The sequence below is a fragment of the Dendrobates tinctorius genome, unplaced genomic scaffold (genome assembly GCF_039654945.1).
Source record: "Dendrobates tinctorius isolate UK_male_01 unplaced genomic scaffold, ASM3965494v1 ptg000151l, whole genome shotgun sequence".
Taxonomy (NCBI): Eukaryota; Metazoa; Chordata; class Amphibia; order Anura; family Dendrobatidae; genus Dendrobates; species Dendrobates tinctorius.
Genome location: NW_027361818.1, coordinates 18,880,084 through 18,906,815, shown reverse-complemented (window position 1 = coordinate 18,906,815; position 26,732 = coordinate 18,880,084). Strand labels below are relative to the sequence as shown.

General features: G+C 42.4%; 1 protein-coding gene across 2 annotated transcripts in view; it reads left to right on the top strand.

The window, feature by feature from the left end:
- The first annotated feature begins 2,689 nt into the window (after window positions 1-2,689).
- LOC141050264 (sulfotransferase 2B1-like) overlaps window positions 2,690-26,732 on the top strand; it is a 163,683-nt gene continuing 139,640 nt past the window's right edge. The window contains exon 1 of one of the 2 annotated variants that reach the window (XM_073547147.1): window positions 2,690-2,908. The gene's annotated coding sequence lies outside the window, so the exon portion shown is untranslated. The remainder of the gene's footprint in view (window positions 2,909-26,732) is intronic. The other variant, XM_073547145.1, reaches the window with a different exon arrangement.

The window sequence follows — 26,732 nt, the reverse complement described above, 5'->3', positions numbered from 1 at the left end:
ACATGTCTGCTTTTCATATGAGGACTAAGGGTAAGGTTTCTCCTACTGGAGAGTGACATACCAGCGCTGGCTTGTCAAGGTAAGGAGGCTTAATCGCCGTGCAGAAGCAATTTGCATATTTCATATGAGGAAGAACATGTGACTTTGGCAGCCAAAGATAGAAGCCCTTGTGCCTGTCCATTGTGGATGGTTTCTGCTCCTTGATTAGCTGCCGGAATCTGAACAAATTAAGTTAGTTAATAAAAAACACTCCGCCACTCTCTGACTTCTACCTATCCCCTCCCCTCATAAAACATGCCCCCCCACTCATCATACAGCATCACTATCCTGGCCAAAGACCTAACAAAAAGCGTTAGTGGAAACGTGATTATTTACCTAGCTGTACCCGATTTTTGATGACTTTGAGAGAAAGTTCTTGGGAATCCGAAAATGAATCCGAGTGAGCTACGTTTGTTCCGAATTTGAGATTGATTAACGTTTTATGAACAAGTTCGCTCATCTCTTGCTGATGAGTGTGGTGACAATATAGGCTGTGAAGATGTAAGGTGAGACAGTGTGCTTTTTTTGGTCCTGGTAAAACTACAGTAGAAGGAATGTATACAGTGGGTATGGAAATTATTCAGACCCGTTTAAATTTTCCACTCTTTGTTTCATTGCAGCCATTTGGTAAATGCAAAAAAGTTCATTTTTTTCTCAATAATGTACACTCTGCACCCCATCTTGACTGAAAAATACAGAAATGTAGAAATGTTTGCAAATTTATTAAAAAAGAAAAACTGAAATATCACATGGTTATAAGTATTCAGACCCTTTGCTCAGACACTCATATGTAAGTCACATGCTGTCCATTTCCTTGTGATCCTCCTTGAGATGGTTCTACTCCTTCTTTGGAGTCCAGCTGTGTTTAAATAAACTGATGGGACTTGATTTATAAAGGCACACACCTGTCTATATAAAACCTCACAGCTCGCAGTGCATGTGCGACGTCCACCAGGGCAGTGGGGTACTCGGTCCGGGTCAGACAGTTCTCCAGGGGGTTGTCACGGCAGCAGGGACCCGGTCTGAAGCCTTGGGCGTGCAATAAAATGCTGAAGGGGAAAGTTTATAGGGGATTTAATGTGATGCCACCTGTGGTGTTCGACAATGGATGGCTGTCGCTGCTTAAGAAGTCCACTGGTGCCGATGGTGACGCAGTTCTTTCTTCTCCCCAAGGGTAGAGTGGGGCCCCAGGGCTACCTGTACTTTTCTTATAAAGGATCATGGATGTTGGGGTACAGGACTGAGGGAGTGAGGAATGACTCAAAACTCAGCGGTTGTGGTTTCCTTTACCTTTACTTGATGATTTGAGGTGCAGACCGGAGCACTGATGATAGATGGTAAAGGAGATCTGGGCACCGTGGAAGAAATTTAGGGTCCACTAAGACAGATGGGTTTGGAAGTCTTCCTATTGCGCTGTCCTCTGAGATCCTTGCTGCCTAAAGTTATGCTTGGGCCTCTGTTCCTTCCTGTACTTAAGTCCTTGCCCATATGGCAGGCAGCTTGAGCCTATGGGAGGTGTCGCTCTGTCGTGGTGGCTGCGGGCTCTGGGGTGCTGCTGTGCTGACAGGATTTTGATGGGGCCAAGAGGCCTGTAGTCACCTGCCCTCCGAATTTAGCTGCTGGGACTTCTGTACCCGCACAGCCACGGACTCCGGCGTCCGGTATCTAGCGCTCAGCTCTGGGGTGAGCTTGGTTACAGCTCCACTCCCCAGGTTCTCTTCTACTTCCCTCTTCCTCCCTCACTTCTCTCTCTCTCACTCTCAGACTCCCTTACCCCGCCTCCAGGCCAGAACTTATAGGGAAGCTCTGTTGAATCCAGGTGTTAGAGCTCCCACTTCTTGTCTAAAGTCAGGAAAAGTGTTGGATGCTGGTGTTACCTGGTAAGGGGACCTCTCCTTTCTTCCCGGCATGACATCACCCTCGTGAGGTAGGCAATGCCACTGTGGCAACCGAACTCCTGGGGTGCCACACATGTCAGACCAAATAAGAATCATGAGGTCAAAGGAACTGGCCAAGGAGCTCAGAGACAGATTTGTGGCAAGGCACAGATCAGTCCAAGGTTACAAAATAATTTCTGCAGTACTCAAGAAATTTAAAAGCACAGTGGCCTCCATAATCCTTAAATGGAAGAAGTTTGGGACCACCAGAAGTCTGCCTAGACCTGCCCATCCAGTCAAATTGAGCAAACGTGGGAGAAGAGCCTTGGTGAGAGAGGTAAAGAAGAACCCCAAGATCACTGTGGCTGAGCTCTACAGATGCAATGGGAAGATGGGAGAAAGTTCCACAGCATCAACTATCACTGCAGCCCTCCAACAGTCATGACAGAGTGGCCTGACGGAAGCCTCTCCTTAGTGCCAGACATATGAAAGCCCACATAGAGTGCTAATAAACACATGACAGACTCCCAGTCTATGAGAAATAAGATACTCTGGTCTGATAAGACAGAGATACAACTGTTTGGTGATAATTATAAGCGGTATTTGTGGAGAAAACCAGGCACTGCTCATCACTTGCCCAATACAATCCTAACAGTGGAACATGGGGGTGGCAGCATCATGCTATGGGGGGTGTTTTTCAGCTTCAGGGAGAGGACAACTGGTTGCTATTGAAGGAAAAATGAATGCAGCCAAGTACAGAGATATCCTGGATGAAAACCTCATCCAGAGTTCTCTGGACCTCAGACTTGGCCGAAGGTTCACCTTCCAACAAAAAATGACCCTAAGCGCACAGCTAAAATAACAAAGGACTGGCTTCAGAACAACTCTGTGACCAAACTCCTATTCATGCTGGGATCAGACAGATCCTATGACCACTGAGTTCTTTTACACATAAGAAAGAGTTTTTCTCGGAGGCTCAACCTCTACTGAATGTAAGTACATTTTATACTTCTATATAACTCTCATTTCTGCTTTGAATTGTTATAATAGAAGGTAATGAATAGAATATACGGTATAATCACGAAATGCTGTTGAGTTTAGAAATGACCAGTGTAAGAGGCATCACAAAGCTCTTGGATTCAGAGCCCGTGTCCAGATCTTAATTGCATTGTCCCAATTCTCTAGTTTGCCTATTTGGTAAAATAAAGATTACTTTATAGAAATATCGATTTCCACCCATCTGATTCACTAGAGTTCCCACCACTTCTCACTTTAGTCCCTGTTGCTTCCCCTCAGTGGAGTACTTAGTACAGCCCAGAACTGGAAAAGTAAGAAGCTGACCCTTATCTATGAACAGTATGTAAAGTTTGTAAACAATAAAAGTACACATATTTAGTATCGCTAAGTCTGTAATGACCCGCCCTATAAAACTGTCCCACTAGTTAACCCCTTTAGTGAACCCTTTAAAAATTAAAATAAAAAAGCAAAGCAAAAAGCAATGCTTTATCATCATATCGCTGAACAAAAAGTGCAATAATGCGCGATCAAAAAGATGGATATAAATAAACATGGTACCGCTGAAAACGGCATCTTGTCCCGCAAAAAACGAGCTGCCACACAGGGTCATCAGTGAAAAAATAAAAAAGTTATAGCTCGCAGAATAAAGCGATGCAAAAATAATTATTTTTTACATAAAATTGTTTTCATTGCATAAAAGCGTCAAAACATAAAAAAAATCATAAATGAGGTATCGCTGTAACCGTACTGACCCGAAGAATAAAACCACTTTATCAATTTTACCACACATAGAACAGTGTAAATGCACCCCCCAAAAGAAATTCATGAAATACTGGTTTTTGTTCATTCTGCGTCCCAAAAGTCAGAATAAAAAAGCGATCAAAAAATTTCACGTGTCCAAAAATGGTACCAATAAAAACGGCAACTCGTCTCACAAAAAATAAGACCTCACTAAATTATAGCTCTCAATATGTGGTGATGCAAAAACTATTTTTACAATAAAAAGCGTATTTTAGCATATGACAGCTGCCAAACATAAAAACCCACAAAAATAGTAAATCAAACCCCCCCTTTATCACCCCCTTAGTTAGGGTAAAATAATAAAATTAAATAAAATGTATTTATTTCCATTTTCCCATTAGGGTTAGGGTTAGGCCTAGGGCTAGGATTAAAGTTAGGGCTAGGGTTGGGGCTAGGGTTAGGGCTAGGGTTAGGGCTGAGATTAGGGTTAGGGGTGTGTTGGGGTTAGGGTTGGAGTTAGAATTGGGGGGTTTCCACTGTTTAGGCACATCAGGTGCTCTCCAAACGCAACATGGTGTATGAACTCAATTCCAGCCAATTCTGCGTTGAAAAAGTCAAACGGTGCTCCTTCACTTCCAAGCTCTGCCATGTGCCCAAACATTGGTTTATCCCTCCATATGGGGTATCAGCCTACTCAGGACAAATTGCACAACAACTTTGAGGGTCCAATTTATTCTGCTACCCTTGGGAAAATAAAAAATCGGGGGGCAAAAATATCATTTTTGTGGAAAAAAAATATGATTTTTATTTTTATGGCTCTACGTTATAAACTTCTGTGAAGCACTTGAGGGTTCAAAGTGCTCACCACCATCTAGATAAGTTCCATGAGGGGTCTAGATTCCAAAATGGTTACTTGTGGGGGGTTTCAACAGTTTAGGCACATCAGAGGCTCTCCAAACGCGACATGACATCCGCAGACCATTCCATCAAAGTCTGCATTCCAAAACATCACTATTTGGCTTCCAAGCCCCGACGTGTGGCCCATACAGTAGTTTTCTCCCACATATGAGGTATCAGCCTACTCAGGACAAATTGGACAACAACTTGTTTCTGCTGTTTAGCTACATCAGGGGTTTTCCAAACTCGTCATGACCTCCGATCCCAATTCCAGCCCAAAAAGTCAAATGGTGCTGCTTCCCCTCCGAGCTCTGCCATGCACCCAAATAGTGGTTTACCCCCACATGTTGGGTATCAGCATACTCAGGACAAATTGCACAATAACTTTTTGGGTTCTGTTACTCTTGGAAAAATAAAAATCAGGGGTGAAAAGATCATTTTTGTGGAAAAAATATATTTTAACTTTACGGCAATACGTTATAGACTTCTGTGAAGTCCTTGGGGGTTCAAAGTTCTCACCACACATCTAGATAAGTTCTTTAGGGGGACTAGTTTCCAAAATGGTGTCATTTGTGGGGGTTTTCCACTGTTTATGCACATCAGGGTCTCTCCAAACGTGACATGGCGTCCGATCTGAATTCCAGCCAATTTTGCACTGAAAAAGTAAAAACCTTCCCTTCTGAGCTCTGCCATGCGCCGAAACAGTGGTTTCCCCCACATATCAGGTATCAGCATACTCAGGACAAATTGCACAATAACTTTTCCAGTCCAATTTCTCCTGTTACAATTGGTAAAATAAAAAAAATTGGACCTAAAGTAATTTTTTTGTGAAAAAAAGGTAAATGTTAATTTTTTTACATTCAAAAAAATTCCTGTGAAGCATCTGAAGGGTTAATAAACTTATTGAATGTGTCAATTTTGGTATTTTCTATCATATAGACCCCTCAAAGTGGCTTCAAATGTGATGTGGTCCCTAAAAATAAAATGGTGTTGTAAAAAGGAGAAATTGCTGGTCAACTTTTAACCCTTATAACTTCCTAACAAAAAAAAATTTTGGTTCCAAAATTGTGCTGATGTAAAGTAAACATGTGGAAAATGTTACTTATTAAGTTTTTTTGTGTATCTCTGTGATTTAAGGGCATAAAAATTCAAATTTGGAAAATTGCAAAATGTTCAAAATTTTTGCCAAATTTCTGTTTTTTTCACAAATAAACGCAAGTTATATGAAATAAATTTTGCCACTAACATGAACTACAATATGTCACGCTAAAACAGTGTCAGAATCACTGGGATCCATGGAAGCGTTCCAGAGTTATTACCTCATAAAGGGACGGTAGTCAGAATTGTAAAAATTGGCCAGGTAATTAATGTGCAAACCACCCTTGGGGGTAAAGGGTTAGTCACTGTGATAGACCCCATCACAGTGATCAAAAGAAAAAAATAGTAAATCAAATCCCCCCTTGTCTCTCCTTTAATTAGGTAAAAATTATAAATTACATTTTTTTTAACTTTTTTCACTTTTTGCAGTTGGGGTTAGGGTGGGGTTAGGGTTACGGCTGGAGTTGGGTTAAGGATGGGTTAGTGTTAGGGTTAGAATTGAGTTTTTTTTCAAAATTTAAGAAAAAAATGACGATATAATGGCTAGTGTTGAGTGCAAGTACTCGCTACTCGAGTTTGCATCGGGTACTCGGGTATGCATGGATCCCAGCATGTTTATTTGGGGGTGTGTAACAGCCGTGAAAGATGCAGGGCAGGGACTCGAGCATGTCACTTGAGCACTGTATACAGGCTGGGTAATACTGTGTACTTTTTTGGGGTGCAAAGAAAGAGGAGAGCATCAAATAGAAGATGTGGCCATGTTGATGCTAATGATGGTGTAACTGCTGCAGGGAGAGAGGAGATCTGTTCGATCTGTGCATGCTACCCTCTAATATGCAAATAAAGTCCGTGGAGCCTCATTTAAGAGTCTCAAACACGGGACTAGCCAGATCTTCCTCCAGGGAAGGACCCAGCCAAAGAGTGGCTCCTTTCAGAAACCACCATTACCACCATATTAAGTGGCCCTTTAAGTCAATATCCAGCTCTTTACGAGTTTACAGATATGACAAGGGAAATACCAAGGCCAAGCATCCATCCACAGACAGCTGTTTCGGGGTGTTGCCCCTAATCAGTGTGGAGTAGGATTCTGGCTAGGTGGGAGCTATGCCTAGTAGACCAACATCACGAAACAATCACTGACCTCAGGGAGACCAGTCAAAGAAAACACTGCGGCAGCCGGCAATGGCGCTCAATCACAGTGAAATCCTAGGTGCATTGCTCCCTGGGAAATACGAATATGCAAATAAAGTCCATGGAGCCTCATTTAAGAGTCTCAAACACGGGACTAGCCAGATATTCCTCCAGGGAAGGACCCAGCCAAGGAGTGGCTCCTTTCGGAAACCACCATTACCACCATATTAAGTGGATACCTGGCCTTGGTATTTCCCTTGTCATATCTGTAAACTCGTAAAGAGCTGGATATTGACTTAAAGGGCCACTTAATATGGTGGATTGAGTGTCTACACTACTTGTGCTGCACTTTAATATATCTTTTAGTGTACGTGTGTACTGGGGTATACAGGGCCATTCATCGTTGAGCTCAGGGGGGGCCTTTTTGCATATCTAGGGTGCCATCCTCCGGGCTCAGGTAGGTACAGAGTAGGGCTCTTGGGGGACATCTAGTCTCATTTATTTTTATCCTACCCCGACTTTGGAGCTATTTGATCCTGGTCATCCCCATCATTAGAAACACCTCTCTTTTTAATATTTTTGGGAGTGTTTTTCTTTTATTTTGTATTTTACATGTAATTTAATAAAAGTTATACTTTAAGGGTTTTCAATGTTCAATGTTTCTAGGTGATATAGCAAACCAGGATGCAGTAACCCCATATGAAGGAGTCTCCCCAGAATACAAAAATAAACTTATTTACTGAAGGAATTGATACAACATATATACAATAGGAAGCAGGAATCACACTTGACTTTTACATATTCTGCACTATACAGAGGTTCACGCTTTGTGATTGTGGGTGGCGGCACATATATTGTGAAGAGCAGTCACACATCATGCCTCAGAACGGCCCTCAATCTCCAATGAGCTTCTTTCTGAGCTCACTCTTATGTACCCTGGCAAGCCCAGTATTTTTTCACCAATGGTTCCAGGTCAGGCCTACACATCAGTCTCAGTAGCGTTATTACACTGTGCAATCTCAGGGTCCACAATAACCCATGCCTATCACCTTCTGACCTCCACCTCTGTACCCCAGAAGCTGAACTCTCCAGTCTACTACTTCTTCCTCATACACAAGGACCCCAGTTCTCCTGCTGTTACCAGATCTTTCTGGCACTTCTTTAATTCAGTTGCTGGCTAGCTACCTGTGTATCAGGATCACTTCCCTAAAGGGGCTGACCACTACTTTACAAGCCCCTTTCAAGTGAATGAACTGCCATTGATAAGCTCTTTTATAAATACCTTTCTTTTACATATCTTTCTGTAAAATGAGCTGCTCTTCTGGTCACATGATGCCTGGGTGAGAATCTCCTGACTTCTTGGGATGTCACCTCCCTGAGATCTGGAGGGTTCTGGAAATTCATGGGTGGGCGGCCATAGCTTTCTGTTGGTGGGTGGGACTAAATTCGTTAGATCTCACAGTGCTCCTGTGCATGCTGCTGCTGACACCACTCTCCTTGCAGACATAGCTCTGGGCTGCAAGTCAGCAGTGAGCACAAGTCTTTAACTCTGCTTGAACCCCTCACCCAGCATCACACAAAGCCCTAGCCCCATCTCTTATACAAGACACTGTTGTTACAGGGAATACAAGAAATGTACAAAGCAAGGAGATGGTGGTGAGTTATAGAAGTAAAAAAGATGACTACTTACCAATCACTATTACTGGCCAGGAGGTGGAGATGGTTGAGACCTACAAATATTTGGGGATTCACCTTGACAGCAAACTTGATTGGAGGTGTCATACAGATAAGATTCACAAGTAGGGAATGAGCAGACTGTACTTTCTGCGGAAGCTCAGGTCATTCAATGTGTGCAGTAAAATGCTGGAAATGTTCTACCAGTCCGTTGTAGCAAGCACCATCTTTTTTGCTATAATTTGCTGGGGCAGTAGTGTGCGAGTAGCTGACGCCAATAAGCGCAACAAGCTTATCAAGAAGGCAAGCGCGACTGTTGGCCTCCATCTTGACTCTTTTGAGGAGGTAGTGGAAGATAGGATTCAAAAGAATTGCAGGGCTATAAAGATCAATAATACACACCCACTATACGGGCTCTTCTTGAATCAGAAGAGCACATTCAGCAGCCGTCTAATCCTACTAAAGTGCAAGAAGGAGAAATTCAGGAAATCGTTTGTGCCTACTGCTATGGGGATGTCTAACAATTCACTAAGGGTGAAAGATGGCTATGACCTAGGGCCGGCACACTAATGTAAAAGATCAGAGACTTGTGTACCTTTGTTTGTTACGTATTGTGGTTAGTCATGTGCTGGATCTGCGTCTAGTAATTACTCTATGTAATGCTGTTTGTAATGTAATGTATTAATGCTGTTTGTAATGTTTTGTTTGTAATGCTGTTGTAACGCTGCTGTGATACTATAATTTCCCTCGGGATCAATAAATTGTATTGTATCGTATTGTATCATATAAGGTACAAGTAATACAGGGATCACCAGTTACATTATACACAGGAACTATGTATACAGTGTGTAGTGTTAGTGTACCGGTAGCCCAATGACTTACTGGTGATGTCTCTATTTGAAGTTCTTCATCTTCATTTTTCTTCTTCATCCAGTGCAGACCTCCATCACGTCTTCCAGCCAGGACTCATCTCTGCATAAAATAACACTGTTATCTAGAGCACTGCTTTCAGAGCACAGTCCCCACTTTTTCTCCAACTTGTACACTACATAACTGAATACAGAAGAACCCCCACCATTAATATATAATTAGTTATTATGAAACCCTCCAATTCAAATACCAATTGTAATCCACCATTGTGTCCTCACAAACAATAACCATTTTCCTCACCCATTAAATATATAAATTAAATAGCACCTGTAATTGCTCTCCCCATACTCAATTTATCATCATTTGTTGACCCCCATCCTTATTTCATCATCGTTTGTTCTCCTCAGACTCTCAATTCATCATTTGTTTTCCCTCATCCCCTAGTCTCAATTGATCATATTTTCTCTTCCCCCACCATAAATACGTTATCATTTGCTGTACCACACCTTCACCATTATTTGCCCTCTCCACCCTCAAGTCAATATTTGCTCTCCTCACCCTCCAAAATCAATTAAGCATTCAATTTCCCCGTCCCCATCCTCAATTCATCATCATTTAATGTCCCCCAAGCCTATTTAATTCATTTTAGTAAGGAAAAGTTTTCATACCTCTTATATGATCTCCACTTCTGGACTGGTATCCTGGCGAGTGGCATGCGTACATGCCGATGCATAAGCGATGATATCATCGTGTACGTGCCATCATCAGCACATCACAGAAGAGGCAGAGGAACTTCCTTGGAGCTGCAGTACCATTCAATTTTTTTAAGGACATGGGGCTAGCTCCAGAAGCTTCCCTGTGCTGGCGCACGATACTCTGGGGCCTGGTAAGCAGAAGCACAAGAGGGGGGCCCAGACTGGGCAGTAAGGACAGTTATGCCCTGAGGTTTCACATGTGAGAGAGCTCTTTTTCATGTTCACAATAGACAATTTATTTGCATCCTGCAGGCTCTGCCACGGGAAAATAAGCTGTGTATGTTCCAGCTCACAAAAGACAAGAACTATGGCTTTCTATTAGCACATAATTGAAATCACCTGCTCATTTGTGAAAAATAAGGTAGCCAGCAATTAGAGCAAGCCTCAAGTTGTCCTCTTCCCACCTCTCGCTATGCTCATCTTCCGGTCAGCCAGGCCACACCAACGTTTAGTGCCAGCTCAGTGTCATCATCACCATCACCATTGTCATCCATATCTACAGCTTGTGTTTCTACAAGTACACTTTTCCTATTTTGAAAGGCAAATCTCCATCCCTGACTGTGTGTCAGGTAAACAGGCATATGCTTCCAGTCATATAATGGTTTGCCAGCTATACTTTCACTTGGTCAAGTTGCTGGTTGTTAAGTCACTACTAGACCACCTTGTGGAGTCAGCTGTGCTTTGACAAGTTGTGGTTTACCCTCAGCCTTGCTGGATCTAATTCTTTACATTCAGCCTTGCTGGAAGATAACCAGATGCTATTATTTCTTGCAAAAAGTGGTGCCCACTCTCTACTCTCAAATGCAGAAGAACATGTGACAAGTTTTTGGTTTGTCAGTAATCTCCATGTGCACTGAACATTGAACGTGTGGAGCAGCAATTATGGAAAGGGACAATACATAAATTTCACATCCCACTGTTTGAATGTTTGTAGTGGAAGGAATACACCACTGCAATCTGGACAGGTGTTGAACCCTCCTTGATTGTGAGCTATGTCTGTTTCCACCTCCAGGCATCAGTTATCTGTCTCTTTCTACACCTCCTCTGGATCCTACTCAAAAGACAAGGCCAAGTTATCAACAACCAACTATATCCTCAAGATAATTCCACATCCTTAAGCTCCAATAACATGATACAGCTACTCACCAGCGCTGTCCTGTGCTTAATATAAATATAGTTGTTTCAAAGCTTTGTTATTACAAAAGGTAAATCTATTTTACAGGTTCGAAACTTTCACCATTTTTACCAAGCCATGATGTAAAAGATCCAAACATGGTAAGGTGTGGACGAGGCAGAAACTTCATTCCAATTTAGTTTAGGCAGAAACTCCATATTAGAGATTGAATACCCACAGCCCGGCCACGTTTCGGGGTTCCCCCCTTTCTCAAGCATGCAGCTCATTGTAGTGTTCTTCCTTAATCTCTATTTGATACCCAGCACAAATCCTGAAAAAGGTGTCTAAAAATATATAAAACTGAATAAACATCGCCTGTCACTACAATAAAATAGCCTTCTACAACATATTAAAAGTAAAGGATGAAACAATGTATGCTCGCCCTGTCCTCACCTATCTCACCGCGGGGATACTCTTTGGCCCGGTTCTATTCTTCATCACACTCTTCATTGGGTCATCCTCTGACGTTTCTGGGATCGTGACGGTACAGCCATGACAGAGCAAGACATGACCAGAACGAAGAAGACAGGTGGAGGGAGGCTCGTTGAAAATTTTTTCCTTTTTTAATTTTCTGACGTTTTTTAATCCAGCAAAGTGAAAGCCGGCCACTGCGAGCTGCTTTAGTATGAACTGAAAAAAAAGGAAATCTGACTTTGGTGAATCTGAATTATTTAAGTCATTTACTTGCAATTAAAGCAGTTTGATCATAGTGGTAACATTTTTATGTAAAGATTTTTGATGCTGCTGGGAACCACAACAGCCCACTTAGCTTCCGGGGCTCATGACAAGTCTCACAAGAGAAAGGGGGATGGAAGCTGTGTACAATACATCGAAATAGATGAAAATGGGGTTAAACTAAATAACATTAAAATTCAATTGATGTGTTGTAAATCCTGAATCATTCCCTCATACAAAGTCCTGCTTTGTCAGGGAACGGATTACACTGATAGGTAAATCATTGCTTTTGAAAATAACATTGGATCAAGTTATGAAGAAATACTTGTTTATCTGAGAAGTTACTCAATAATAGAGAACTTATCTCTGTTTTCTGGCACAAAACTTTCACATGCATATCACATAATCACTCCTGAATGTGGCGTGCTCAGAAAGCTTGTGACACTGCTTCTCTATATAATCTTACCCTGGATGATCTCTTAGGGCAGTGAGAATCTGGAATTCCCTGCCTGGGGAGGTGGTGATGATGAACTCACTCGAAGGGTTCAAGAGAGGTCTGGATGTCTTCCTGGAGTGTAACAATATTGTATCTTACAGTGTTTAGGTTCTTTAGAAGGACGTGGATCTGGGGATTTATTCTGACGGAACATAGGCTGAACTGGAGGGACAAATGGCTTTTTTCGGCCTTCATAACTATGTTACTATGTTTTCTTATAACGTTATTATAACTCAAAATAAGACAAGAGACAACTTCCTGTTGGGTGGATAATGGTCACAGCATTATTTTATTCATTTCTTTCATTAAAGCACCACAATCACTTCACCCAAATTTCTTCTATTACAAATCCCAACATGCCTGTCAGTGAATCAAGGTGAGCATGTTATTACAATGGGCAATTTACCGCCAGCTGTGACAATAACCAAAACATCCGGAAAAAAACAAATTACAACCAAACAAGGGGGATGGAGGGTGGTGTTGTGAGTTCATTTTCCCCTTCACCGTCGATGTCTGATGAACTCCCTCTTCTGGTGAAGGAAGGTAGTGAGGCTGATTACCAAACACCTGATCTGGTAGATGATGACTGGGTAACAGGAACTTCTGACTGGATATAAGGTAGCCGACGCCCTTCTGAGTCGCTGGTGATTTCTCTGCTGGATTCTTGGAGACCAGTCTGACTCCTGCTTCCCAAAGATAAGTTTTTGCTCTGCCATTGAACTTATTAGTCTTGTTTTGTTTACCTTGTTTTTTGGAGTTCAGCCATCCCCGGTCGGGGGTGTGCTGAGTTCCATTTTTGTCTCTGATCAGTTTGTCTCTTTGCTCTGTCTTCAGAATTTACCTGAGTGCTGATATTGTCATTTTGAAGTCCTAGCGACTTCAGGGCCTGTTTTCCTATCAGATGGTTGGGACATTTTTTGGTAGGGTTTTTTATGGATTGCAGACAGCAGCTTTTCTATCCTGTCCTTTTTAGTTAGCTTGGGCCCCATCATTTGCTCAACCTATCTTTCTGTCTGCGTTAGTGTTTTCATCTTGCTTCACCGTCATTATATGTTGGGAGCTGCCTATTGCTTTGGGGTCTGCTCTGGGGCAGTTTAGATTTCCCCTTTCTTTCTTTAGGCCTATTTAGTTCTCCGGCTGTGATCGAGGGGTCTAGGGCATCGTAGGAACCCCCCACGGCTACTGTTAGTTGTTGTGGATAGGATCAGGGGTCTGCAATCCGATAGCTACCAACCTCTCTGGTTTTCTGGACTTAGCTTGTATTTTTGTTTTTTCCTCCTTCGGTGACTCATTCATAACAGGGTGGGTGTTTTATCTCATGACAAAGATGGGAAATTTTCCCACTATAAAACCTGTATATCCCTTTGACCCTTCTGCTTTCCCCTATGACCAATTAACATTCCCCAAAACCCTATTTCAAAAGATATCATCCCACCTTATTTTACTTGTTAACCCTCACAATCCCTGGCACCTTAATTATCCACTGTTGTGACTGCAAGACTTCTTTTAAATATATTGGATGATCTCTTTTAACACAAAGTAAGACGAGAGACAACTTCCTATTGGGTGGAAAATGGTCACAGCTTCATTTTAATAATTTCCTTCCTTAAAACACCAAAATCACTTGACCCAAATTTCTCCTATAATAAATCCCAACGTCTGTCACTGTATCACAGTGAGCATGTTATTACAATGAGCCAAAATTTACCACCAAGGGACGAGGCCGAAAAGCCTCTTCGCCCACCGCCACCCTACAAGGATAAAGCATTTTCAATACCTTCCTGCAAACCGCTTAAAAAGATGTCTTTACCTATAGTGTTTAAATGAGTACCATTGGACAGCAAAAGATCTCTGTTGTCACATTCCAACATACGATGCCGAATGGCCACCCCTCCTGTAAAATGCAAAAATGGGACACCCTCATGTTCAGCAATCTCTGAGCCCTCTCTAGAGCCACCAAGTCATGTGCTCTTCTCAAACATTTTCAAGCCACCACTTCAGACCAAACTAAGACACATTTTTGAGGAAACAATCTAATCCTTGTACAATCAGATTTTATGATACAAATGAGTTCATTCAACTTTATTTTTCCCAAATCGTTACCCCCTGCATGTATGACTAACATAAAAGTGTTCATGCACAACTTGCTTATCGCCTCTATCCTTCCAAGCATCTGAAACCACCTCAGACCATGATACCCTTCCAAATGAAAAATGGCACCAACTTGACCTAAGTTCAGGCCCAAAGGGTGCACACTTGCCCGTCTTTCCGCCCAATGTATAAAAAAAGTCTGATGGTCCATTTATGAGGCGTCAATGTATCTGAAAAATAAACCAAAAATAAAATGTACTATCTCGTAATTACACAAGTCCAGTCTCACATACATCAGAAAGCACGACGAATTCTACCTGTCCAGCTGCTTTATTTCTTCATTACAAAAACCTAAGGCATTAGCCTTGGTAGAATGCGTCCCGAACTGTGACACAGTCTTACCAACGTGCATTAAACATGTCTTGAATACGGCCAAATACACACCAAATTCATGAACCAAAAATTGGACACATGCAGGTCACTTAGCCATATATTCTTTCACTACTTGTACAGGACAAAATGGACCATCTAGATCTTTTATTGTAAGCCCAAAAACTTTCATTTACTGATCTCTTTTTGACTAACATATGCACATATTTAAACAACCTTGACGAATGATAACATCACCTGCTACCAAGCCGTCCGCGCCATTTGTGCTTGGCGCAACCAAATTCCTGCACGCAATGCTGCTGAAAAGGCAAATTAAATAGCCACTGAAAGCAAACATGCTTCAAAGGGACTGTGAGTAACTATATTCAAACAACTATTAATCTGTGACAATAAAGCAAAAGACACAGAACACCTCTTGTCCTGTGACTGCTTCTTATTTCCAATCGTTTACGATCGGTCTAATACATTCTTTTGTAAGGTCTCTAGAGCTTCAAAGTTTTAGAATAAAGCTACTCCAGATTGTCCTTTTTGCATGCAGAAACCAGACAAGCCTCTACTCCTCCAAACTTCCAACAATGACAAAGTACTTTCTAAATGAGACCCATCGCTTGTAGTAAACTTGCCCCCGGCAAACATCAACCACTCATTCCACGCTGTACCATGACTTTGCCATGTCGAGCGAGCCACTGATGTTTGTACTAAGTGTGCCCCAACTCTGCTCTACGATGATCCTCAAGTGGTCTGGGCAACTGAAACCTGTTTCTTCTGGCCGTGGATGCAGTTCCCTGAAAAGTTCCATCTATGAATGAGACAAAGCATCTGCAACTTTTTTATCCAAACCCAACGCTCTGAACCAAATATTCAACTGATGGCACCTGACAACTAAACGCCTTAGCAAACCTAACACCTGCAGAGAAGATGATAATAAGGAATTAACAGCATTGACTATGGCCAAATTATTGGACCAGAAATGGATCCTTTTATTTTTTAAGACCTTACTCCACATCTCGAGACCCACAAAGATAGGAAACAACCCTAGCAAGGTAATATTCTTTATTAAAGGCAAGTCATGCCATGCAGGTGTCCAATCTGACCTCTACCACTGCTAACCAAAAAGTGCCAAAATGCGCAGCGACCCAACGCATCCATAACCAACTCTAGAATTTGACACTTTGTCCTCCTAACATATCGCTTTCTCGTCAAAGGAGTGTAAAAAGGTTTGCCATACCTAAAAATCATCCTTTATGGACCTAGAAATTCTGACAAAATGGTTGGGCCTGCATAAACACTTTGTTACAAAAGACAAACGTCTAGTAAAAACACAACCAATAGGAATTATCCTACAAGCAAAAACAAACCTAAAAGGGATTAAACCTGCTTTAACCTGGCATTTTTTGCTATCACGAATTGATTGATAAGAAATGTCAACTTTACTAATTTCTCATCTGGTAAATGAAAAACCACTACCACTGCTGCCACTGTGTCTAACGCGATGCCCAAGAAGGAAAGGTTTGTAATGGTACCTTCAGTCTTTTCACTTGCAATTGGAACCCCTATTTTATTGATCTGGTGGTGGAAAACATGCAACATATAAGTATATGTGTTATTGGTGCCCGAACCAATAAAGAGAAAGTCGTCTAGATAATGTATGAACGATGGGATGCCCGACTCAAAATGCGCCATTCACTCAAGGAAAGAAAAAAACCCTCAAAATAGTAGCATGAAATAGAGCATCCCATAGGCAAACACATAGCCACAAAATAGCAATCATCCAACATAAAACCATGAGATAGTAGCTGATGGATGAACCGGCAAAAGGCGAAAAGCTGGCTTTATGCAACTCAGCCAACAACGCACCCTTCCAATAACTTCTTACCCTTGCACTGCTACATTGAAAGAAATATACGATACTGCCACCTCCTTGTTCGAAATAGCATTGTTAACCGAATCCCCAGGAGGATGTGACAGATGTTGCATTAGACAAAACTTTCCTTGTTCCTTTTTTGGAACCAGACTCAGATGATATAATCTCAAATTAGAGACGCCCCAACTTCCTTTAATAGTTTTTCCTTTGTCTCCTCTTTACAGGCTGTTTAAGTCTCCTGAAGCCGAGGAGTGTTAATTGCACACCTCCGCACAACGTGCACTCATGCCTAAATTTTCATGTAGCAAAGCACCTGCAGTGACCCTCATTGAATTACCAGCATGCTCCTGTGGGACGCTGCGCCACTGCTGAAGTTGATGGTGCTCCAGCAGTGGCTCCCCCATGAAATGTAGAGCATGACTGCAGATACTGCAACATCATCAGCTGTATCCAAATAACAATAGACTGACTTGCACATCCAAGCTAGTGTGAACAGGTGCATACTAGGAGCAGCTACCTCCATATACAATATACAAAATAAATTCCACTATATCATGCTAAATCATGTCATTGTGAAATATACGAAATATGAATAGTACTAAGGCTTATGAATATTAGGAAAAAATGAGACCCTTGACATATAATTTGGCCAATTCATGTCTATTCATCAACCAACGTCAAGGTGGTCTCAAAAACTGATGGGTCCCTGCATATTATTGCGAATCCCTCTCATGGGGCGGTCTCACATGTCCAGATAATTTCGGTACTGGAGAAAATGGTACCGGAGCTATCCGTGTCCATGTTTACATGTGGATACGTGGTATATCCGTGTGGCACACGTGTGGCATCCGTGTGCCACATCAGGACCACAAGGATGGCAACCAGGGAAGAAGCACCACAGTAAGTGCTGTTCCCCTGCGGCTGGTGCTGAACGCGGCTGTCATTCTTCTCTCCTGCTCTGCTGGCAACAGCGAGCAGGAGAGAAAGAATAAAAAAAACCTGACGTGGGGTCCCCATTATATTTGTAACCAACCCGACAAAACCCACAGCTGGGGGCTGCTATTCTTAGGCTGGTAAGGGATCATTGATCTTGGCCCCCACAGCCTAAAAACAGCAGCCCCAGCTGCCCAGAAAAGGTGCATCTATTAGATGCGATTATTCTAGAGCTTTGTCGGGTTCTTCCCACTTGCTTTGTAGCGGTGGCAAGTGGGGTTAATAAGGGGTTAATGTCACCTTGCTATTGTAAGGTGAAATTAAGCCCCTGTTAGTAATGGAGAGGTGTCAATAATACACCTATCCATTACTAACCCTAGAGTTATTCATGGGTTAAATAAACACACACACAATATGAACAAAGCATTTTAATGAAAGAATACACCACACACAGTGTTTAACTCTTTATTACACTCCTAATTCCATATCGACACCATTGTTCTCCAGTAAAAAATTATAAAATAATAAACCAACAATATACATGCCTGTCCGGAGCTCAGTCATGTCCCACGGTGTATATCTATCTTGGGGGTTAATCAGTTTACAGGCAGAGCGCTGCTAATACAGCCGCGCCGACTGTAAACTATTGGGAAATGAATGAAAGCAGCCGGCGCATGCTCAGTAACTAGCGGTGATGTCACTGAGCCTGTGCGCGCTCCTTTCACTAATTTATCAAATTCCAATCAGAGATATTTCATCACCACAGGACATAGAGACTTTCCAGCTTAAATTTCTTAAAAATTTAATTTTATTAATACATACTTAGAAGAATATACAGAAAATACAAAATGTAAGGCTATGTGCCCACGGTGCGTGTTAAAACGCACACCAAAAACCGGACTCCTTCCCAGAAATTGCGCGTTTTTTTCCACGCGATTTCACCGCGATTATGATCGCAATTTTGCCGTGATTTTCGTGTGCGATATTCAAGCACTTTCCAAGCGATTTGAAGCATCGCTTGGAAAGTGATTGACAGGTTGATCACACTCGTCAAACATAGTGTTTGACAAGTGTGACCAGGTTTTTACTATTGAGGCCGCCTATGCAGCATCAATAGTAAAAGAATGTTAAAATGCTAAAAAAAAATAAAAAAAATCGGGGTATATTTACCTTCCGGCGTTCCGCGCTGCCATCTCGGGCCTCAGCGTTCCCAGTAATGCCTTGCGAGACCTGTGATGACGTAGTCTCGCGTTGCTATAGCGATCTCGAGAGACCGCTAGAGTCACGCGAGACTACGTCATCACTGGACCGTGCCGCAAGGCATTACTGGGAACGCTTAGGCCGGGAATGCAGCGCGGGACGCCGGAAGGTAAATTTTCCCGATTTTTTATTTTTTTTTATTTTTTTTACAGGGGTATGGTACCCAGGGCCTGGAGGACAGTCTCCTCTCCTCCACACCGTGGGTACCAACCGCACATGAGATGCTTAACTTCCCGCATGGTGAGCATAGCCACATGCGGGAAGTAAGCGATTCTCATGCATTCCTATGGGTGCGGAATCGCGGCAATTCTTTGCGATTCTGCACAAAAGAATGAGCATGCTGCGATTTTTTCCGCAATGCGATTCCGCAGCGGAAAAAAGCGCAGCATTAGCACAGCATGTGCGGAATGCCATAGGAATGCATGGGGGGCGTTCTGTACACGATTTTTAAACGTTTTCGCTGCGTTTTCGCACCGAAAATTGCGGCAAAAACGCTTAAAAATCGCTACGTGGGCACACAGCCTAAAGGGGACTTAAAAACAGAGTGGGAATAAACCTCCAAATAGAGGATGTGTTTGCATAAAAATAAGGCTGTACCTCCTAGCTACTTTCATGGGCATATCATTTTACCTCAATAGTCTAACAGAGTTTAACATAGCAGTCCTTAACCTCAAGAGGGAACATATATTCAGTATATAATCAATATCAGAACATTTAATCAACATATGGTCTAATAATCTGCCAGGACCATAGTATCTCTACTCTATTACCCTAAAAACAATATTAAACCTTAGAGTAATTGTTGCTACATGCAGCTATTTATTATGGACCAATACAATGATTTCCAGCATGCATAAAGGCAGAACGTTGAATATGAGGTGACTCAAATAAAGAATACATCACCTTAACGGTAAATTAGAAGATGCACCAGGGGGCAAATGCAGCCACACATTTCCAAACCCCAATGCCATATGTTCGCTTACTGGCCGAGCACTCAGCCCTTCAACATGTGGTAATTTTAATTACAACAAGTTCCTACCTACCCTTAATTGCAGGCTTTGCTGAGAGGTATCCACCATTCACCAAGGAATTCAGACATCAGCCTAAGGGCTCATAGTCATTGGCAAGAAAAACGGACGATTGCAATCCGATAAAAAATCCAATATTATTCAATGGGTTACATCTCATCTGCGATTTTTTTTTCAATTGAAATCGAACTGAGAAATAAATCGCAGCATGCTGCTGTGTATCGCTGCCTTTCTCGGACGAGACTCGCCAATGCATGTCAGTGGATGCGAGGAAAAAAATGCACAGCATTCGGACCATGCAAGTGCTGTCTGATCTTTACGCACCAGTGTTCTTTGAAAAGCCGGCAATTCATATGCGGGTACAGTAAAATCACACTGACAGAATAGAATAGATAGAATAGATATATGCACATAGAATACATATTATATATATATATATATATATATATATATATATACAGTATATGTACATATATAAAGCTCAAGTGTGTGTATATGTGTGTGTGTATGTCCGGGATTGGCATCCGCACCGTTGCAGCTACAGCCACAAAATTTGGCACAGTCACACGTCTGGACCCCGAGAGTGTCCTAAGCTATGTTGTGAGGCGAAATTTTAACCCCGCGCATTCCGATTCACCAAACAATTTTGCCCCTACCTACATAATGGGGAAAAAGTGTGTGTGTATCAAGCCCCGCCCCTCATTATGATGTCATAATGGTTGCCATGGTGATGCTGATGTCATCATTGGTTGCAAGCCCCGCCACTCATTATGATGTCATAATGGTTGACTATGGGATGGAGGATGTGTGATGGGTATATGGGCACTGGACTATGGGATGGAGGATATGTATGACAGGTATATGGGCACGGGACTATGGGATGGTGGATATGTATTATGGGTATATGGGCACGGGACTATGGCATGGAGGATATGTATTATGGGTATATGGGCACGGGACTATGGGATGGAGGATGTGTGATGGGTATATGGGCACGGGACTATGGGATGGAGGATATGTATGATGGGTATATGGGCACAGGACTATGGGATGGTGAATATGTATGATGGGTATATGGGCACGAGTCTATGGGATGGAGGATGTGTGATGGGTATATGGGCACTGGACTATGGGATGGAGGATGTGTGATGGGTATATGGGCACGAGACTATGGGATGGAGGATGTATGATGGGTATATGGGCACTGGACTATGGGATGGAGGATGTGTGATGGGTATATGGGCACTGGACTATGGGATGGAGGATGTGTGATGGGTATATGGGCACGGGACTATGGGATGGAGGATGTGTGATGGGTATATGGGTACTCAACTATGGGATGGTGGATATGTATGATGGGTATATGGGCACGGGACTATGGGATGGTGGATATGTATGATGGGTATATGGGCACGGGCTCTGAGATCGTGGATATGTATGATGGGTATATGGGCACAGGACGATGGAATTTAGGATAATTATAATTTGCTATAACTAACCACAGATAGTTACTATGCCCGGGCAGTGCCATGCTCTTCAGCTAGTATATATATAAATATGTCAGCGACACACACACACACATATATATATGTATTTATACTACATAGAAGAAAAGCCGGTAATTCAGTAGCCACGGTAGTGTAAAATCACAGCAGGAGCCAACAGGATAGAAGAGATGGATTACATACAGTTGATACAAGAGAATAGGTAGATATATAGATGTCAGTGGCAAATACAATTAGTACAGTGAGTGTGCAAATTACTGTACAAGTATTTAATTAATGAAAAATTATTTTTTGCAAAAAATGGGCGTTAGCTCCGGCGCAATTTTCATAACCAGCAGTGGGAGAGCCGGAGACTGTGGGGCAGATGTTTATAGCCTGGGAAGGGGTTAATACCCATGGATCTTCCCAGGCTACTAACGAGCTCAAAGCTGTAACTTAACCTTTACTGGCTATTAAAATAGGGGACCCCCACAAAAAATGAAGTCGGTCCCCCTATAATTAATAACCAGCAAAGGCTTTACAGACAGCTGCAGGCTGATATTAATAGCCTAGGAAGGGGCCATGGATATTGCCCCCCCGGCTAAAAACATCAGCTCTCAGCTGCCCCAGAAAAGGTACATCTCTTAGGCTAATTTCACATTAGCATTTTTTTGTGCAGCACATCGTGCGCAATAGAAACACATGCAAAAAGGCATCTTGCGTTTTTGCATGCGTTTGCATTTTTTATGCGCATTCATTCTCTAGGGGTTAACACCAGTGTCTACACATTTTTAAGCCAAAAATGTATGCTCACGAAAACGCAGACAAACGCATGTCCATGCGCACGCCTGCATTCCCATATACTGTAATGCGTTATTTTGTCGCATTCCGTGCGCAAGCGTGTGCATGCATTTTTTTAAGCCTTTTGACGGACCCAAAAATGCAACAGGTTGCGTCTGGCGTGCCTAGGTGCACACCTTGAAAAAACACATGCGCACAAAAACGCATATGAACACGTGCAAACGCAATACCATGCGCACGCCATGTTAAACATAGGTACGCATGACGCATGGGCATGCACGATGCGCTGTGAAAAAAAAACGCTAATTTCAAACCAGCTTAAGATGCACCAATTCTGGCACTTAGCATCGCTCCTCCCACTTGCCTTGTAGTGATGGCAAGTGGGGTAATAGTTGGGAGTTAATGTCACCTCTGTATTGTCTGGTGACATCAAGCCCACAGCTTAGCAATGGAGAAGCGTCTATAAGACACCTATCCATTACTAGTTATGTGGTAAATAAAGACACAGCCAGAATAAAGTCTTTTAATGAAAAGAAAGACATAGAATTTAATATTCTTAATTAAACCATGCTTATAACGTCACCTACTTCCTGCATAGCCCTCAATCTTCTGTAATAAAAGTAAAATATAAAAGTAACAATATAGCATACCTGTCCTTCGCTATGTCCCACGCCATAATCCATGTCTGTGGGATATCCAGTTTTCAACCTGGATGGTGCCAAGATGTGACTGCCCTGGCTGAAAACTACTGGTGAATGAGTTGCTGTGAGCGCAGCGTCAGTGACTAGTGGTGACATCACTGAGGTTGCGCTCCCTCACAGCCATAACTGCATTGACCTGTGGACCATGCTGAAATATCAGTGAAGAGGTCACCGCAGTTCAAGCTCAGAGAATTTTTCATGGTGATCTACTGTGAAGACACTGAGCTTGAACTGTGGCGACCTCATCACTGGCATTTTTTTTTTTCCGGTCCTGATATCGAAACATTTTTTCACACATATGGGTATGAGCCCTAAGAGTGGTATTCACATTGATACATATGGACTCATCAGTTTTTGAGACCACTTTGACGTTGGTTGATGGGCAGACATGAGTTGGCCAAATTATGTGCCAAGCGTCTCATTTTGTTCCTAATATTCAAAAGCTGTATTACTATTCATATTTCCTATATTTCACATTGGCATGCTTTAGCATGATAGAGTGCAACTTTTTTTGTATATCAGCTGTATCCACACATCAGTTGCCTGTGACACCCATCTGATGGCAAGTGATAAAGCCAAAGGACGCCTAAACTCTTCGTCATAGCGCCACCTAGATGCACCTCCGTGAAACTTATAGGTGCTATATATCGTGTCTAAGTTAAACATAATTATTAGCTTCTTTTTCTAGAAAACATTATTGAAAAAAGAGCTGGAGGGCACCATTGATAGGGATCACCCATTACCTGCTAAAGTGATACAGGAACAACCAACGAGAAAAGTAGAATGCAGATAACAGGGATCACCAATTAAATAGCATCAAGAAATCTTTATTGAAATGACAACACAACAACACTGCAAAGATAACAACATTTAAAATTGCATAATGCGAAGAAAACTGTACAATGACACGTAATAGGGTCGTGCCCTTACCCAACCCCAAATGATTAATACCTTCCTCTCTACATCAAAAGCATGACATTAATGCCAATCCAAATCAAACAAGAGTTGCACAAATAAGTGATAAAGATGTATGACCTGCTATCCAACAAATATAGCTGTATGGTTAAAGAAGTGCTGCCCAGAAGGTAAGGGAAATGGGTAGAATACAGGGATCAAGAACAGTTCACTATCAAGCAAAATGGTGTAGCAAAAACCTCTCCCAAGAGCCAGGGTGAGCTTCTGCAAACAGTGCAATAAACCCCAAATGAGGTGGCTTGGGCGACTCATACAACCTGGACCCGATAAAGGTATTACCCACGTGGAGCAGTTTCAGCCTAGGATGGCTGATAATGCTGTGGGTAATAGGAGTGGAGGAGGCAAGGGCACAAGGGTGCCCGACACGTGTCACCAGGAGACCTGGCTTATTCAGGGGTAGTGACTGCAGCGTAATCAGGAGAGTCTTAAGTATCTGTTAATTATAAGATGGCCATGGAACAGCTGGGAGTTGTGGGCGTGCGGCAGTCCAGAAGTGGCATTAGCCTTCAGTGGTGCTGGAAGTGGACAAGACTCATATATAAATCCGCGCACACGCAAAAGGAAGCAGGAAGTCTACCCGAGCGGTGCATCAATATGGCCGCCAAAGATCATACTGCGCAAGCGCAAGTTGGCGCGTGCGCAGTAGCTAAAAAGTTTCCCTTTATACCAGTGATGTTATACCGGCGGCCTGGAATTAGGACTCTATAGCAAAAAATTTTTTTTCATTATGTATTATTATTATTTTTTATTATTGTTGTTTTTTGTTTTCTTTATTTTATTTTCCATCAAATAATCTATTTTGTTAAGTGTGGTAACGATGTTTCCATGTTTATCTTTGTTTTTCTACTAATTTCTTTTTTTCTGCACAAATTGATTTGTTTATTCTTCCAGGTTCAAAGTCTTTTCCAAACTTTTTATCTACTGTGCACGCGCCGACTTGCGCATGTGCAGTATGATCTTTGGCGGCCATATTGGTGTACTGCTCGCGTAGACTTCCTGCTTCCCTTTGCGCGTGCTCGGATTTATACATGCGTCTTGTCCACTTCTGGCACCGCTGAACGCTGATGCCACCTCTGGACTGCCGCATGCCCAAAACTCCCAGCTGTTCCATGGCCATCTTATTATTAACAGATATTTAAGACACTCCTGATTACACTGCGGTCACTGTCCCTGAAGAAGCCAGGTCTCCTTTTACCCACAGCATTATCAGCCTCCTAGGCAGGAACTGCTCCATGTGGGTAATATCTTTACCAGGTCCAGGTTGTATGAGTCTCTCTAGCCACCTCATATGGGGTTTATTGCACTGTTTGGCAGAAGCTCACCCTGGCTCTTGGGAGAGGTTTTTGCTACACCATTTTGCTTGATAGTGAACTGTTCTTGATCCCTGTATTCTACCCATTTCCCTTGCCTTCTGGGGAGCACTTCTTTAACCATACAGCTGTATTTGTTGGAGAGCAGGTCATACATCTTTATCACTTATTTGAGCTGCTCTTGTTTGATTTGAATTGGCATTAATGTCATGTTTTTGATGTAGCAAAGAAGGTATTGATCATTTGGGGTTGGGCAAGGGCACGACCCTATTACGGCTCATTGTACAGTTTTCTTTGCATTATGCAATTCTAAATGTTTTTTACTTTGCAGTGTTGTTGTGTTGTCATTTCAATAAAGATTTCTTGATACTATTTAATTGGTGATCCCTGTTATCTGCATTCTACTTTTCTCGTTGATTTTTTCTGGAAAACATGGAGCAAGTATGAACGCCAAAGTAGAAAAACCGTGGATCCAGTTACCAAACGTTCTTGCCACCTTGACCTTTTCATCAGAACCCCACTCAAAAATCCATTCTTTGTCAATCATCATGTTATTCACGGGTGCAAGTGACCAAATATCCAAAAATTTGTGTTTTAATATTTTTCCCTTGCTACCATGGAAATTTAAGTCCCTAATGGGGCTACACCATAAAAATTGAGTCATGAAAAGCAAAGTTGACGCTGATGTCTAGCTGCCCAGGTGGAATCGAATGTTGCCCTATTGAACCGATACCAACAGACTTGCAAATCCGTCTGCTCCAGCTTTACTAAAAAACCCCTTTAAAATATCAATAAACTATCATGATTAATTTGCGTCACAGCAGCTGTCATGAGCCAAGCCACACTACAGGTCAACTCACCCCTGGCAGGCATTTCAGTCATTCCAACTGCTGCCCCAGATTGTGGTGGAAAAATGGGTCCATCCTGGGTTAAGCCAGCTGGTCTGAAAGTTGGTCTTGGTGAGTGGTGTCTGAAACTCGTGTGTGTTTTGTGACCCTCTTTACGAAGCTTCCTTGTCTGATGCTTATGCCACCGATTGTCCCTTGTTGATGTTTTTTTGGAAAATGCCAAAGAATATGACATCCCAGATGATAAAGGAGTCTCCTAAATCTTTGTCCGATCATGTCTGTAATGTTCAATTCTGCTCCTGCTACGACGATGGCTATGGCTCCGGACATCACTGCCACCCTCACTTCCTGAAAAAATTAACGGTGAACCGGCCTGATCCTATTTGATGTACAGTCCATCCTCCTTCCACCATCTTGATTCCTGACTGGTTGTTTTAGCGTGCTCCGATGGAAAAGTGTCATATGTACAGGGGGTTGGCTCCAAACAAAAGCAAGGCACAGTTCTTCCAAACTGCCCTGTAGCATTGTCCTTCACAGCCATAGGTGTTAGAGGGGTTTATCCAGCCCCCTGCCTGGGACCCTCAGCTAATCGCTTTCCTCATG